The sequence below is a fragment of the Callospermophilus lateralis genome, chromosome X, assembly GCF_048772815.1.
Source record: "Callospermophilus lateralis isolate mCalLat2 chromosome X, mCalLat2.hap1, whole genome shotgun sequence".
Classification (NCBI taxonomy): Eukaryota; Metazoa; Chordata; class Mammalia; order Rodentia; family Sciuridae; genus Callospermophilus; species Callospermophilus lateralis.
In genome coordinates, this window is record NC_135325.1 from 119780665 (window position 1) to 119799393 (window position 18729).

Genomic DNA, 18729 nt, shown 5'->3' on the forward strand with positions numbered 1-18729 from the left:
GACATAGTTGGAAAACAATTTAATGGAGAAATAATAGTGTTTTCAACAAATCGTGCTAGAGCAATTGGACACCCAAATTTAAAAAAATATATATTTTTGATCTATATCTTATTCCATATACAAAGGTTACTCAAAATAGCCCACAAACCTTATGTGAATTGTAAACCTATAAAATTTTCAGGGAAAAAATGTAACAAAGACTTTGAGATACAGGACTGGAGGAAGAGTTCTTAAACTTGATAATAAAACTACAATCCATAAAAGGAAAGATTGATTATTGGACATCATCATATTTAACCAAGTGAAAACTTTACATATTACATATCTGAAAAAGGACTAGGATCTAGGCTATACAAACTCTTGAGTGGAAAATCAATTAGAGAAAATATACTTTTCAAAAATGATATACTGATGGAAAATAAGTGTCTAAAATGATGTTCAATATTGATACTCATTAGGGAAAAGCAAATCAAGAGTATAATGGGCTGATATATTAGTAATTGGGCCTCCATGGTAATTTTAAAGAGATCACTGTCTTCTGTATTTTACCTAGGTAAAGCAAACACACATGTTTTCACTTTCTGGTAATTTTTAAACCTGTACTTTAATATTTGGGTATTTTCCTATAATGCTGTTATATTTTAATAAGAATGTCAACTTAATAAATTATATATGATACAGACAGTAATATCTAATCTTTGTACTTTAAAAACTATATACTCACACTGAGAAGATATGATATCAAATAATTTAAAATTCCAATCTATATTTTAGTAAGAAATTTAACAACTTAAAAAATGAAAATTTGTTCACAAAAAATAATTAGTTCAAAGGAAAAATAAATGAAAAAGTATAGATTACATTAAATACAAAGGGAATCAATGCAGTTAATATAAAGTCTATGAGATATATTCAAATAGGTACACAGAGGTAAATCCATGCTTTTTACTATTTTTTCATAAAAGGTAAAAATAAAATGATATAATCAGTATTTTAAAAGTGATACATTAAACCATAAGGACCATTGTTGGGGTGGGAGGGTGATTTCAGCACTATCAGATAATAAAGCTGTATTATAAATGTTATAAGCAAGACCCTTAGGATCTAGGAGACAAGATGTAAATATCACCTCTATCACTTTTACAGAAATATAAACTGGAGTAGGTTACTGAACTTCTGTGATATTCAGTATTCTGATTTGATTTGTAAAATTTTGGCTAAGCAAACATTCCTGAAAAGGATCAGATAATAAATACTTTAGATTTGTAGGTGTACAAATCTCTACTTTTTTTTAGTACAAATTCAGTCATTAAGAATATATAAATAAATGGTCAGGACTATGTTCCAATAAATTTTTATTCATAAAGCCAGATGACTGTGGTCCATAATTGACCCCCCATGGACAGTGATCTACTGAACCCTTAATTAGTGTGTTTTCATTGAAAGTGTATTAAACATAATAAAGTCTGAAAGTACAGGGAAATAAAGGGTTTATAATCTTTAATATTGATTGCAATTATAATCAATTTGTCATCAAAAAGGAAAAATTCAAAAAAATGTAAACTACCTAAATATATGTAAAACAGAGTTTAATATAAAGGATTACTAAATCCACTTTCAGATAAGATAGGAAACTGTACTCTAATGGATGAATTTTTAAAAATATATATAAAATAACAATTTCCACTTATTAAATTGCAAAACAAATTATGAAAAGCAAAAAAAAATCATTCAATTAAAGAGATAAAAAATTATTAAGTTTACTTAAACATTATGTGGTCCTTACAACAAAATATAAGAAAGTTTTATCTATACTTGTTTATAAAAGATAGACAAGAGTTTGACAATCTGGTCTATCAACAAAACCCTAAAATTATTTGTGATGCATGTAAATAATTAGAAACTAAAACATGAAAACACGACATTACTGTTTGTAAATGAAAAAACATTTTCATTGGTTTTGAAAAATGTATATGGTCAATCAAATGTTTATAATTAATGAGACAAAATTCCCATATTGTAAAATTGTTTTATCAGTGACACACTGCATGTTTTTCACAAATAATAAGAAATATTCATCATTCTGTCATGTCATTATTGACAACTGCATATCGACTCTATTGTTGGCATTATATGCAGAAAGAATATTTCACTCATTTAGTAGTTCACTATTAATTTCTCTGGGGCTTTGAAAACTTAGTTCAGATATGAAAATCACCTAATTGTAAATATGGGGTGGATAAAGTTCAGCAACTCTAAATATTCTTTCTTTATAGCCATCCTATAGGACACTGGGTTTTCAGGACACATTAGCCTACTTTATAAAATTTCTTTGAAATAACATGTCCCAAATGAATTCTATCATGTATTTAGCAAACATATATTGAGTGTTTTTATTATGTGCATATATATATATATATATATATATATATATATATATATTTTAATATGGTGCTGAAAATTGAACCCAGTGCCTCACACATGCTAGGTGAGCACTCTACCTCTGAGCCACAACCCCAGCCCATGTGCTTACTTTTGAATGATTTTTTTAAAACATATAAAATAAAATGCCATTATAATAGTCCCCTAATTATCTTTGGAGGATATGTTTCAAGACTGCCAATGATTGTCTTATACTGTAAATATTACCCAAACCCTTATATGTTTTCCCCATACATATATCCATGATAAAGTTTAATTAATTAGGCACATTAAGAGATTAACAAGAATCAATCATACTAAAATAGAACAATTATAACAACATTGTAATAAAAGTTATGTGCATGTGATTTGTTTCTCAAGGAATCTTATTGCACTGTACTTGCTCTTGTTATGGTGATGCAGGATGATATAATGCTTTTGTGATGAGAAGTGAGGAATGACAAGAGCAATTGATGCAGTGTCAGGCTGTTATTAAAGGTGGATCATCTGCAATGGGCAATTCTTGATCCTCAAACATCAAACCATTACAGCATAGAGCAGTTAGTATATATGACTGAATATGCTGGATAAAGGGATGATTCATGTCCCATTCATGACAGAGTGGAACTGGATGAGATTTCATAAAACTACTCAGAATAGTGAGCAGTTTAAAACTTACTAATTGTTTATTTCTGGAATTTTCCATTAAATACTTTTGGGCCACAGTTGATACAGGTAGCTGAAACATTGGAAAGCAAAACTAAGGATAAGAGTGACACTATTGTATTTTACACTAATTACTAGCAGGAGGAATTAGATTTTTTGAAGCAAAACACACAGAAATATAGCAAAATACTTGCACTTTATCTGTGAAAGGGTGTTGTTAATTCTTGTCCAGAAACTTACCATGCTTTATTTGTATCTCTTTGAACTTGCATTTAGAATCTATTTCTGTGTAACCATTCACTCATTCATCCAAGAATTTATGAAGCTCCTATTATATGTCTACTGTTTGATAGATAGCATAGCCAGTCACATTCTTTTCCACAACAGCTCACTGAGTAATAATGAAGGCAAATGAATTATGATTAATAATTTCCCATCTAGGGGAAGTCTCAAATGTTTTATTTCTACTTTCAAAAAGTACAAATTTGGCGGGGTGGGGGGGGCTTCCCCTATCCTTATTAAATCTCCAGAGATTCACATTTTTTTAATAATGCTTGCAGGTGTTCTGGGGCTTTGCAGGGAAGGTTGGTTTTAGGACCATGAGATGGAGACTGGCACGTTTGTGAAGTTCACACATGTTCACACTGGATAGTCAGTGGGCAAGGGGTTGAATGCTGACAAAACTTAGGAATTCATTAGAAATTTGGCAGATGAATAGAAAGAAATGGAAATAATTATACCAGGCAACTAGAAATCAAAAGTGAAAGGCAAAAAAGGAAACAAAGATAGAACATTTGAATGTTATATGTAATAAATGAAACTGGTATTTAGACAAAGTTCCCTGGGCAAATAGAGAATACATATTATTGTCAAGTACTCAAAGAACAGCCTCAAAAATTGGCCATGTACAATTTCACAAAGGAAGCCTCAAAAAACTTGAGCCATGATCCTACAGATTGTTATTTAACAGTAAAATAATTAGAAATATATATTTTAAGGATAGCTTAAACATCTAATATGCTTGGAAACTAACATCATACTACTAAATAATTCTTGGATTAAAGAAGAAATATTTTTAAAGTATTAAGATACTAATAACACTATTTAGAAATGGAAGGATTTGTAACTATAGATAATAATTTTGAGAGAAATTTAGTGCTTCAAATACTTGTATTAGAAAAAAATAAGCTATGTGTTCAATTTAATCAGAAGAAAAATCTACAAGTAAAGATAGAGGAAATTTAGGGGGAAGTAAAGACAATGAAGAAAGTGGAATAAAAATAAAGAAAATTTCCAAAATTGAGAAATGATTACTTTCAAACTTTGAGAAGATAAAAACCCACTGGCAAGATGTCAATGGCAAAAGGGGTAAAACTTAAACTAAGAATAAAATTGTTTGAATAAATACATTCCAATAAACCCCAAATGAAATGAACATGTTGCTGGGGGAAACAATATAAGTGGCTAAATTTTGTAAGAGAATAAACCTGAAAAGGCCAATTATTTGAAAGACTCTATTTTTTAATTGATTTTATTTTTTAAAATACATGGCAGCTGAATGTATTACAATTCTTATTACACATATAGAGCACAAGTTTTCATATATTTGTATGAAGTATATTCACTCCAATTCATTTCTTTATACATGTACTTTGTGTGGTTTTTTTGCATTACAATTCTTATTACACATATATACCACAATTTTCATATCTCTGTTTGTATATAAAGTAGGTTGACACCCAATTCGTGTGTTCATATATGTACTTTGGATATTGATGTTCATCACATTCCACCATCCTTGCTAATCTCCTGCCTCCCTCCTCCTTTTCCCTCCCTCCCCTCTTCCCTATCTAGAATTCATCTATTTATCCCATGTTTCCCCCTCCCTACCCTACTATGAGTCAGCCTCCTTATATCAGAGAAAACATTCAGCATTTGTTTTGGGGGATTGGCCAACTTCACTTAGCATTATCTTCTCCAATGCCATCCATTTACTTGCAAATGCCATGATTTTATTCTCTTTTAGTGCTGAATAATATTCCATTGTGTATATATGACACATTTTTTTTTATCCATTCATCCACTGAAGGGCATCTACTTTGGGTCCACTGTTTAGCTATTGTGAATTGTGCTGCTATAAACATTGATGTGGCTATAACCCTGTAGTATGCTTTTTTTAAGAAGAGGATAAACAATCAACAAATATATGAAAAAATGCTCATCATCTCTAGCAATCAGAAAATGCAATCAAAACTACTCTCAGATATCATTTCACTCCAGTCAGAATGAAGACTCTTCTTTATTCTAGCTTAATTTTGAACATATATAGCCCCCTTTTGATTCCTCAGTCACTTCTCCCCAGCATGTGACAGGAATTTGTTAAATTCATTCAGTCCCTTCTGATTCATTCTCCTTTCACAGATGAAAGGTGAATTCAGCTCTTTCATATGTTAATGGATTTGGACATTTCAGGAAAAAACTATTAGCAGGTCCACTTGGGTACATATCGAAAGTCACAACCTACAGCTACCTTTAGGCTTTTCTTTTCTAGATTTCACATGTGAGGGAACCCCTGAGGTATTTGTAGAACTGAGAAATATTATTAATAAGAAATTATCTCATAGTTTCTATGAGTCAAGATCTGGGTTCAGATTGGTTGTCCTCTAGCTCTGGGTCTGTTTTATAAGGGTGCATTATCCCAAGGCTCAACTGGGAAGGATCCTCTCTTCCTAATTAAATCAAGTAGCTGTTATTTGGATTCAGTGCTCTGCAGTTTATTTTGCTAAGGACTCAGTTCCTCCTAAGGTGTTCCTTAAGATGTGGGCCTCTTTATTGAGCATTTCATAATATGTTTTAATAAAAATGAGAAAGCACATGTGCAAGAGAGATTGCTACCAAGAAAGTGTTCTAGCAAAGATAAAATTGACGATGTTAATGGCATTCCATTACTTTTGTAGGATTTTAGCTATTAGAAGCAAATGTCTAGATACAGCCCATACTCATGCCATTCAAGTGAACTGGATTACACAAGGGTATAAACATCAATTGGTTAAGATCACTGAGATCCTATGAGAAGCTGCATTCTAAATAAAAAATTGATGATTGTGTAGGGAAACAGAAAATACAATTCTGTTGGGAAGGTGGACTGATATAGTCTAGAAAACAATGTGGCAATATTTAGTAAAATTATTGCTTTGGAATGAATGTGCCTCCCAAAATTCACATGTTAATACCCTTATCATTAATGTGATGGTAATTGGAGATGGGAAATAATTAAATCTGGTCATGAGGGCTGTGTCTCAGATTAATGCCCTTATTAAAAGAGGAAGACACCTAAATCTCTCCTTCTGTATGCATCCACCAAAGAAAGCACATGAAGACGTAACCCGGAAGCCAACCTTCATTAGAACCTGACTATGCTGCTACCCTGAACTCATGATTCTAGCCTTCAGATTGTCTGTTGTTAAGTCACAGATTCTATGGTATTCTGCTATAGCAGCCTGAACTAAGAAAAATATGTGTATCTATGACCTTGAATTTTTATTCCTGAATATATTTCAGGGAAATATATTCAGAAGTTCACAAGGGAACATGAATGTGGATGTTCATTATATCATCATTTGTGGCAGTAGCGTATAGAACAAACATGGGTGTCTCTTAAATGGGGAAGTGAATGGAGGATGAAAGTTGGTGTTCTATGTCAATGGGATGTTGCAACATTAGAAGCAATGAACCAGAGATATAGGTGGCAACAAAAACACAGAAACCAATTATGATACATCCAAACACACATTTAACAAGGCCATATACAAGGACAGAATTCAAATATAAAATAATTCTATTGTTGGAAAGGAAACTAGTGCTAGATTCTAAGAAGAAAGAAAAATTTGAATAAAAGAGAAGGAATCTTGCAAAACTCAATGATGATAATGTGACCAGACTCCAAAAATAGAATAAAAATAAGGATAAAATGCAATTTTCATCAGTGGGTAGTTAATTTTATTCCTTTTCTATAAGTTGAAGGCCTGAAAGAAAATAATTTTAAAAATTGGCAGCCTTTAATGCCAAATGCAGTGAGTATATTGATATTCATTAATGGGAATATGTCTTGTTTGTAGCTTTATTCACATATCTTCTGGTAATTAAAGAAAAATATAACCATATTACTTTTGGATGGATTTTAGGTACATTATCCAAAATACTAACTAATGGCTAAGGGAAAGATAGCAGAATGAGTTTGTAGGAGTAGCTTTGGGGAATACTTTGGTAGAGGAAGATCTCTACCACCTTTACCACCACTATTGAACACTATATACGAATGAGGGTGGGGTGGCTCTTTCAGGTATATTAAAGTCTCCTTTGCCCAACCAGATCATTTTTGCTTTCCTAGCATCTCCTCTCCCTCACATCCCAGAAGTGCCAAGAGTGTTGATTTGCAATATCTAAGCTATAGCATGGTTTCCCTAGCAACCTCCCTAGCCTCTTCATGCACAGAAGTGTCAGAGGTAGTGCTTTGTGAGGTCTAACCTCCTCCTTAGTCCTCATTGGCTGGGGAGTAATTTGCTGGCCAATCAAGGCTGAAGGGTGTGGCCCTTCATTGTCTTGGGAGGGCATATATGCATAGGATCCTTACAACTCTTCAGAAGATCACTGGGAGGCTTCAGTATGGCTAAGGCAACCAAGAAATCACAGAAGCCTAATGCAGATATGGCCCAGTCAACATCATCGATGAAAGAAAGAAAGAATATGAAGACTTCCTATCATCACTCCAGATGCAGAAGAGGCAGCAAGGTAAGATAACCCAACCCAAGCTTCTCCTTTCTGCATTGATTCCCCACCACCTAAGACTCCTATTTATTTTTCATCTGGCACAAACCCCTACTTCACATGTATATCCCATCTTCTTTTCCCAAACCAATACCCTTATGGCCTCTCTGTTGTCCTTACAGATACTAAAGTCCACCAATAAGGGTAAAAAAACACTTCAAAATAATTCAAGCAAAAGAGACTCAGAAAAGCCTTCCACATCTCTGAAAAAATCTAAGAAAACTAAAGGAACAATACTCTTTGGTCATTATCATCGGCTAAATGAGAAACTGAATAGACAGCCAGAAATGGAAAAGACCCCAGAAACCTCCAGCATTTCAAGTGATGACCTGGACAGCCAGTAATTGAGTGGGGCCAGAGACCTCAGAATAATCCGCAGAGTGTCCAGAGGTCTGGCAGCTAAGAAATGGCTAAATTTTACAACAGGTTACTAACATTAATGGTGGTGAAAATAAAATCAATCTGATGTGAAAAGATGTGTATCTCTGTGAGCCTCTGATACTGGAGTGGGAACAAATAAAAGGTAGAAGTAGGTGTTTGAGAAGGGGGAGATGTGGGGTCTGTGGAGTTGGAGTTCAAACAAATTGTTATCCAGACATTGAAGGATAAAGACAAAGTGAGGACTGAGGACTGAAGACAAACTTCCTCTTTATACTTGATCCCACAGGCAAGGCGAAAAGGACCTCATGTTTCTCTCTATTTGTGTATAGGTACAGGGTGAGGGCCATGGCTTTAGTATGTAGATTTCCAGAAACTGTATAAGGTGAGGCATGTGAGTGGCAGTATCTCAAAAAATATACAAGGAGTCACCTGAGGAACACTGACCTCACAGTGGTGTTTGTTACTCCATACCCTATTATGTAAGCAACTAATGGCTCTCAGAAGGGCTAAAGAACTCACTGTATTAGAAATTGCCAATAGCATCCCTAGAAAAGTAATGGTGATTGAAAGCACAAATCCAGAACCAATCAGCCCACTTAAGAAAGTTGGGGTAGAGTAAGCCATTGGGAGTGGTCCGCCTCATGTGCTGGCAAGAAAATGGAGCGTTCATTGTTCATGGAGAAGTTTTAAGCAACATGGCTCCTCCTACAAATATCTTTAAGCTTTATCTTTTTCAAAGTTGTTTTCATCCATGAAAAGAGTTTCATGCTTAATTTATTGAACTATAATTGAAGCACAAGAACCTGTACATGATTAAAAAGCTTGTTATGTGGGCTGGGGTTGTGGCTCAGTGGTAGAGCACTTGTCTAGCATCTGTGAGGCACTGGGTTCGATCCTCAGCATCACATAATAATTAAATAAAAGGTATTGGGTCCACCTACAACTATTTTTTTTAAGTTTGTATGTTTTATCACACACACACACACACACTAATCACACACACATACACTAATCACAATTAGAGTGAATATATCCATTTGTGAGTGAATATATTCATCATTCCTTAAAATTTCCACATGCTGTTAGTCCTTTTTGTGATAGTAAAATACCTGAGGATGGGTACTTTATATTTTAAAAAAATGATTTCACAATTTTGGAAGCTGAAAGTCTGAGATTGGGCAGCCTCACCTAGTTGGCCTCTGGTAAAGGCCTTCCTACTATGACATAACATGGGCTGATGGCTTTACATGGTGAAGGAAGTATGTATGTGTATGTGTGTGTGAGGTAAATAACATGGAAAAAGAGAAACAGAATAGGAAAGGGTCAAAATTGCTCCTTTATAACATCTCTGCTCTCATGGAAACAAATTCAGTCCCGTGAAACTATCTTCAGAGGGGTGATTATTAGAGGGGTGATCATCTCCCACTAGGCCCCACCTCTTAAAGTTGTCTTCTAATCTTTCAATACCAAATATACTGGGGACCAAACCATATTCAAACTACAGCATGCTTCTTGGCAATATCTCCCTCCTACCCCTCCCTGTACCCCCATCTCCAGGTAACTACTGACTTGCTTGTGGCCACTATCAGTTTCCATTTTCTAGAGGTTTATAAAAATGGAGTCATAAAATATATACTCTTTTTTCATCTAGCCTCTTAGAAAATTCTCACCCCTCAAAAATCTTTTATTGTTTTAATTTTTAAAGATGCCTGCAAGTCAGTAAGTTTTTTTTTAAGTTATAGTTGGACACAAAGCCTTTATTTTATTTATTGTTTTTCATGTGGTGCGGAGGATTGAACTTAGTGCCTCACATGTGCTAGGCAAGTGCTCTATCACTGAGCCACACCCCCAGCCCTGCCAATAAGTTTTAAATGTGTATATATAAGGTACAAAAAAGACATTTTTAGCACTTGTCCTTTAATTATCAGATATATTATGTGAGGGGATTAATGTGGAGAAATTCTTGTTATACTATTAACCTTAGATATCATGTAATTAAGTTACTGCTTTCCTTTCTAAAGTAAGTTCCTCAGAATCTAGTATGGCTTACAGTGCATTTCAGGCCACTATCCTGTGGTCTTGTATGACACATGTATTCTAGCACTTAAACAGCTGTTTCTAAATAAACATTGATAGCACAGTGATTGTAAAATAAAATCAATGGTATAAAAGAAATTGATATAAAAGAAATTAATTTCTTATGTGCTGTCATTTCATGTAAGAGTTTATTTGTGCTCATGCTTAAATCAGTGAATCAAAGTGCAAATGAGAGTTTAAGTTTTTACATGATTTATGCATGTACTATGCTGAAGTTGAATTATATCTTTAAAAGTAAATTTATTCGTTTAATTGTTCAACATTTATTTTTAGACAACAGAACAATTAAAAATATTAAGTGTAACACCAGATGGATGATTTATTAGTTGACTAGATTGTACCTTTTGCAGACATTTAGTTTTATTAAAATCCTCTTGTCTTTTTTATTGTTTAAATGAATATAAAATGGTCAATAAAAGGGATTTATGCCAGGTTGCGTTTCTATCCATTATTACTTCTTGTTTAAATTCATGATTATTATTCTTCTAAAAAAACATTGGCCACTTGAGTTGAATATGTCATTTATGCCAATGGTTAACAATATTTTTTTCATCATACTTTGCTCCTAGGATATGATAGTTTTGTTTTTATTTTGAACATCTTTATTCAGATATAATTTACTAAGCGTAAAATTTAACTAGATTTAACATTTCACCTGTAAAACCATCACCATTATTAAAAAAAGAATATTATCATTACCTAAACAGTTTCCTCAAACCACTTTTTATTTGTCCTTCAAACCGCTTCCCCAAGCCCTGTCCATTGCCATACAGCCACTGATCAGCTTTCTGGATCTGTAGATTAGTTTATATTTTCTAGAGTTTTATATAAATGGAATCACAATTTGTACTTTTGTATGGTTCTTTCACTCAGTATAATTATTTTGAGAGTCATCAATATTATTGAGTACATCTACATTACAAGATTTGTATATATTATGATTTTAAGTACCATTAAATTGAATCTCCACCAATTATCACCTTATTCCTTTCACTCAAGTTTCCCCAATGGTTATGTCTTCCACAAATATATTACTTTTTCATTAGGAAATCGATATTGACAAAATTCATTTAACTTACTAATATTTCACCAGGTTTACATTAACAAATTTTTATATGTATTTGTGTTTGGTTCTGTGGAATTTTCTCATGTGTAGTATTTTCTGTAACTACTACTATAGTCAATATGCAGAAAAGTTCCATCCAAGGAACACTTATGCTACATATATATATATATATATATATATATATATATATATATAACCATAGTCACCTCTAGTCACTTCTCCAACCCTGAAATCAAGTAATTTATTCTTTATGATTTTTTTCATTAGAAAAAATGTTACATAAATGGAATAACTCAGTTTGGAACCATTTTGTATCTTTCTTTTTTCACTCAGAATAAATCTCCTGTGATCTAATCAATTTGTGTGTGATAATAGTTTTTTGTTTGCTTCAATCATTCATTGATTAATCATTTGATTATCATGTGGTTAATAATTCATTTGGATTGATTAATCATTAATTTATTAAAGAACATTATAGTAGCCACAATTCTCTAGAAAAACAAAAAAGTATAAAGTTGGGTTGATAGGATAGATTAGTATATAAATAGCAGAAGATAGATAAGATAGGCAGCTATAAGCACTAAGATATCCTACAATAGGCTACTTGAAAGCTGTAGACCCTGGGATGCTAGTATCATTGCTCAGTTTAAGTCTGAAAATTTCAGAACCAGAGAAGTCAAAGGTATCATTAATTCTCAGTCTGAAACTGAAGGCCTATCAACCCTGAGGGTGCTGGTATGAGTCCTAGAGTCCCAAAGCCAGAAAATCTGGAGTACTGATGTTGAAGGTCAGGAGAAGAAGTGTTGCTATTCCAGAAAAGATATGGGAATTCTTTTCTCTCCTGTTTTAAAAATTTATTTTATTTTTTACACAAATGGCACACAACTTTTCATTTCTCTGGTTTTACATGATGGAGATTAATTTCACAAACATAACCATACATAGGAATAATAACGTCCCTCTCATTCTATTCAAGGACCTAGCCAGTAGAATGGTGCCCACCTACATTAATGGTTGATTTTCTTCACTCAGTTAACTAACATGTCAATCTCCTCTAGAAACGTGTTCATAGACACACACAGAAGTAATTCCCAGGTTTCTAAGTATTCATTAACCCAAACAAGTTGACACAAATTAATTATCAAAGACATCTTTGTTGTTTCTAATTTTAGAAGATTAAAATAAAGATGATATGGCATTCCTGTATAAATTTTGAGTGTGAATGTGATCTTCCAACTTTCTGGAATAATACTCAAGAATACAATTGCTAGGTCATCTGATAATTGTATTGTTTAGTTGTGTGGGAAACTTTCATTTGACTTTCAAGTTTGGTTGTACCATTTTAAATTCCCACCAGCAATCTACAAGGGATATAATTTCTCTGCATTCTCACTAGAATTTAGTACTATCACTTTATATTTAAGTTATTCTGGTGCATGTGTAATGATATACAATTAGCATGTTGATATAGTTGAACATGTTTTATATGCTTGTTTTCCGTCTACAATCCCCTTTGTAAAAATTTCCATTCATATTTCTAGCCCATTTCTCTTTCTTTCTCATTGTAGACACTTGAACAGTAAGACTTGGATAAATTTGAAGACAAAATCACAAGTTTCCAGTGTACATAAATACATAACCATTTTATAATTGCTTTTTCTTTCTTCCATCCCTTAATCCTATTGGAAAGGCATAAAAAATGAATCATTTCTTGTTTAATCCAGAATTTCCTTAATTGGATTTTAGGATCTCTGTTTTAAAGAGCAGATTATCTGAATTTTTAAGACCTCTTACAATATTTTCTTTTACCCACATACCACTAACTGGTATTTTCTCCTAGATCCTGATGAATTTTCTATTGTTAAATAATACTTTAAATATTGGTATTAACAAAGGATTGCTATATGTTCCTTCATATAACATTTTTTTTCTCTAGTGTATTATTATAATCCCTTTTTGGCTTTATTTCTTCTTCAAAAAATAAACATGGGTGCTCAATGTTGCTCCTATGTAAAAAATGCTGGATCTGGGATTCTAATCTTTGGCTTTTAGGATGTACCATGAACGGCTTACATGTAGATTTTGTGGCTGTGGTCTGCTTTATGATAGAATACTTAACAATTCTCCATTCTATCACTGCATCCATCTTTGCCCCTATAATATATGCATTCAGTCATTTCAATGATACTCGACCACAGGAGAACCACCTCCAAACTATGCAAAATCACCTCCTCCATAACCTTGTATAACACTGGTTCTGGTAAATAATTTATCCTTAAAGTTTTCTTCCATACCTATTCCAAAGGGTTCTGCAACATACATCAGTCTTGGTACCATACTAAACAATATATGAATATTAACAATATGATTAGCCTGTATTGGTGTACGTGGGTAATTTAAACCTTTGAATTTCTTTGTCAGATTTACTTGATATTTTCAAAAATCAAAACTAGAGGAAATTCTACAGACATTATATACTGAACTGCTTAGGGATTTTTCTCTGTGTTCAGCAGTTCATCAAAAATCTTTGGTTTCAACATTCCTTGGAAAAGTTAGTCAGAGGATAGCTATCATACTTGATGATAAAGGAATTCCTAGCCAATCACTTCAAACTGAAATGACCACAAACAGTCCTGCCATCTCTCACCACTCAGGGTCTTTATGTGAGCAGAGAATCATCCTCTGAAATCTAATCCCTCTCTTGATTATTATATCTTTATTACACAAGTTCCTAGAATCATATGCCAACATACTTCAAGATTTTTTTGTCTATACACTTGCAAAGATAAATTATGATGTGTGCTATATGTTCTTTGTGTTTGCTTTTTAATTTAGACTTCTCTCTAGTTCCTGAATCTACAGGTTTGGGTCTTTCTGTATATGTGATTAGATTCATGTTATTATTTCCTTAAATACTTTTTCAGTCTGACTTTTTCTTTAATTTTCTTCTGAGCAAGTGATGATATGGAAGTTAACTTGTTATTATTACATAGGTTGCTAAGATTTATTTATTTTTATTTTTTTTAAAGAGAGAGTGAGGGTGAGAGAGAGAGAGAATTTTTTTAATATTTTTTAGTATTCGGCTGACACAACATCTTTGTTTGTATGTGGTGCTGAGGATCGAACCCGGGCCGCACGCATGCCAGGCGAGCGCGCTACCGCTTGAGCCACATCCTCAGCCCAACTAAGATTTATTTTTAATTTATTTATTTTTCTGTTCAGATTGGGGAAACCCTATTGATCTTTCCTCAAGTTTATTGGTTCTTTTCTTGTCTTCTTCACTATGTATAAGCTCATTAATCCAGTTTTCTTTTATTCTAGAGTCTTCTAGTTCTATAATTTACATATTAGTCATCTATTTGTTGTTAATTTTTTAAAAAGAAAATTAACAATTGCTGTTTATTGTATTTTTGTGATTGGTGATTTAAAAAATTGTATCAGTTTTCTTATGATTCATCTTATTGTTGCCATCTGTTGATTTTATGTATTTCAATTATTGCAGGGGCCCTACCCATACCACCCTGATCAAATTAGTGTCTGACTTATTGCACAGAGGTGGGGTGCAGTCTCAGCTCTCTACTCAGCTCTGCTGATACTTATCTTCTCAGCAAAAATAAAAATGAAGCACCAATTAACACCATCACCTTGTCTCCAAGTAAGAGTATAGATCCCCACTACACCTTATTGTTCTCAGGGAGAAGTAAGGGGAGAGAGATTACTCATACTGTTTTGAGGCTACTTACTAAGAGTGTAAACTCAGATCCTGTTTGGGATCAGCTGATACCAGGGGAAGGGATACTTGTAGAACAAACCAACCCTATCTCTTAACACCTCCTTCTGCTTGGTTAATTCTGGACAGGTGTAGCATTTTGCCTATCTAATGGATCATACTCATTTCAGGGGTACTTAGAAAGTGAAACACTAACAAGTCCTGATTTGAACTTCTTCATAAATCTCATAGATATCCAATGGTAGTAGAAGCTCAGCTATCTGTTAAGACCCACTGACACCAAATAGTGAGGGTAAGGTACAATGGTGAATAATTCTACTCTCATTACATTTCCTTGCTGCCATATGGGTTTAAAAGAACAGGGTGCCTTTAAATGCTATTGATGATGCTGGTATTTCCCCTTGGCAAGTCAAGATCAGCACTCCACTCACTGGGGGAAGTGTAGCGTCACCTACCTCCATCAACTACTTTTGCCAACCAGGAGACCAAAGATCAGCTCCTCAAGAATTTTGGTGATGCCTAGCAAGACAAAAAACTGTTTCTGTGAGATACAGGGGTAAGTGCAGGATGGGTTTTCTTTTTGGTCTTACAAACTATGCATATTTGTGGATATTTTGAAGGAAACTATTTCACTGATGTTTGTTGGGAATAGGATGGATGTGTCCAAAATATTTCTGCTGTCTTGGGTCCTTCTTTTTTTGGTATTTTGGTTAAGACAAACAGGCTTTACTTGGAGATATTTTTGTCTGTGCCTATTGGTGGTTCTACATTGAAAACTTCTGCAGCATCCTTTCTAACATATTTAAACGCCAACAAAAAACCCAGGGAACTAACTTCCATCTAGTTACCCAATTCCTGTGTCCCTATGTGTTCTGCCTTCTTTCTACAGTTAAAAATCCTCTTATGTTTGTTGAGTTATGCCCAAGGTTTCTTAATTTTAATATGGAAACAGTTCTGTTGCTGCCAGCAGCATGAAGAGAGCAATAGGTAGGGTGCCCAGAATTGATTTAGCCATGGGTCAGAGATGCCCCAGAGCCTTTCCCCTCAGCCACAAGAGGGCACATTGTGACCCAGGGAACTATCTGAGCAGCCCATGATCATGCCAGAGGTGGATGGAGCAAAGTCTTTGTGGAGGCACTAGAGCCAAAAATATTGTAATCATTTTATTTTTAATATTAGGTTTTTATTTCATTTGTATTTTATTTTACTGGTATTATCTTCTGTATTGATTGTTTTGGTCCAACCCCCATTATTTGTTATCACAAACTTTAATCCAATCTTATATCCAATCTTATATTGTTTTTAAAAATGTCTTCATTGAATATCTATTTTTCTTCTCATTTTAATGCTTTATACTTTTTTTTCTTTTCTCACTTTTCCTTCTTCTGCATTTCTTCTATTCCCTCCCTTACTTTGCTTCTTTTCCTATTTTTTTCAGGTCCTATATATTTGTAATATTAATTTTAATTTTAATATGGATTCTTTCCATTTATTCTGAACTATTGCTCCCCTTTGCCATTTTTGGATTAGTGGCGTAGTAGAGAATATTTTCAATAAGGTGTTACGTCTTACTGGTACATAGTCTGCTCTCAGGTGGTCATAGTTACTGGTGATCATTATCTCTTCAAAACAGAGCTGGTAGCACTTTAAACATATTGTGTACTCTGACACTGAGTCAATTTGTATTATATATTTATTATGAGCTTTTGGTAGGAAATAGATTCCACATTATTTTCTAGTAAGAGGAGAATTCTAAAGATTGTTATATAATTCTGCATCCTTTACTGGCCTTGCCTTCCTTCTAGAAATAAAGGGATTTTCCCCATTTATCCTTTTTCTAGTAACAGTTGGCCTTTACCTGTGCCCTAGGAGTGACAACATTTGCTGCCCTTTTGGGAACTGAAGGCTTTTGACAGAGTGTCCAAACAGTAATGATAATTTTCAAATCTTTTATGCACCAGCAAAGAAAGCTGTCTCTGGGTTCCTGCCCTGCTTCTAGTCTTTTTCTTAAGCAAATTTGGAGGACCATAGAAAGGAACCTGCTTCATCTTGTGTCTGTTTCTCCAGGGGCTTTGTTACTGTCAACAACATACACTTGGACATTAACAATTGGTTCAGTGTTACTGATTCCTTATTACCCACTGATGTGAAAGTTTTCTACTTCTCTGGTGCTCTGTCTTAGGTGAAAGAGTTTGTGTATTCCATCTCTCCTTGGAGAAGGATAGGTATCCTGATGGCCCTACAACCTCAGGTCTCTAATGGGCTATAAGAAAAATTATAATTTTGTACTTTATTTGGATTTTTCTCTTCATTATGGAGTAAATGTGCTCATTCAATTTCCCACATCTTGAACAGAAGTAGAACATACAGTAATGCTTTTAACCACTATATCCTGCTGCATCCCAAGATACTATTTTTATTTTTTCAGGAATGTGTTTAGGCGAGGAGTTCAAACAGAAAAAAATAAGTTCACTAAGGCCAAATATCTAGAAGTAACACAGAGGACTTGAAAACTTTTTTTCTACAAATCTCCAACCAGATCTACCTGGTTGTTAAGTTCCTGGCACTTAAAATAAACCAAGATATTCTTCACTTTCTTTCTTTATTGTTCTGTAATTTTCATTGTAGAAATTAAAGAAGACCTTAGAATATGGAAATATGTCCCATGTTCTTGGATAGTCAGAATTAATATTGACAAAATGGCCACACTATCAAAAGTGCTATACAGATTTATTATAATTTCTATTAATTCCAATGACATTCTTCATAGAAATAGAAAGATCAGTCATGAAATTCATTTGGAAAAATTAAAGACACAGAATAGACAAAGCAATCCTTAGGAGAAAAGTGATATGGAGGCATCACAATACCAGACCTTAAATTATAATATAGAATTATAGTGATAAAATGACATGGTATTGGCACCAAAATAGACATGTAGACCAATGGTACAGAGTAGAGTACACAGAGACAAACCCACATAAGTACAGTTATCTCATATTAGACAAAAGTGCCAAAAGCATACATTGAAGAAAAGATAGCCTCTTCAACAAATGGTGCTTGGAGAACTGGAAACCATATGCAACAACATGAAAGTAAACCCTTATCTCTCACCATGTACAAAACTCAACTCAAAGTGGATCAAGGACCTAGGCATTAGACCAGAGACTTGAAGCCTACTAGAGGTAAATGTAAGCTCAGCTCTTCAACATGTCAGATGAGAACCAACTTCCTCAAAACTCTCCTAAAGTATAAGAAATAAAATCAAGAATCAATAAATGGGATAGTATCAAACTAAAAAGCATCTTCACAGCAAAGGAAATAGTCAATAACATAAGGAGAGAACCTACAGAGTGGGAAAAGTCTTTACCACATGCACCTCAGAGAGAGCATTAATCTCCAGGATAGATAAATAGATAGATAGACAGATATCTATATCTATCTATCTACGCGCGCTCGCGCACACGTAGTCAAAAAACTTAATGCCAAACAAACCAGATAACCCAATCAATAAATGGGCAAAGGAACTGAACAGGCATTT

The 18729-nt window shown here is 33.8% G+C and overlaps 1 pseudogene; it reads right to left on the minus strand.

Annotated features, from left to right (window-relative positions):
* Positions 1–13370: 13370 nt before the first annotated feature.
* On the minus strand, positions 13371–16805 carry LOC143638707 (tRNA pseudouridine(38/39) synthase pseudogene; annotated as a pseudogene).
* Positions 16806–18729: the final 1924 nt, after the last annotated feature.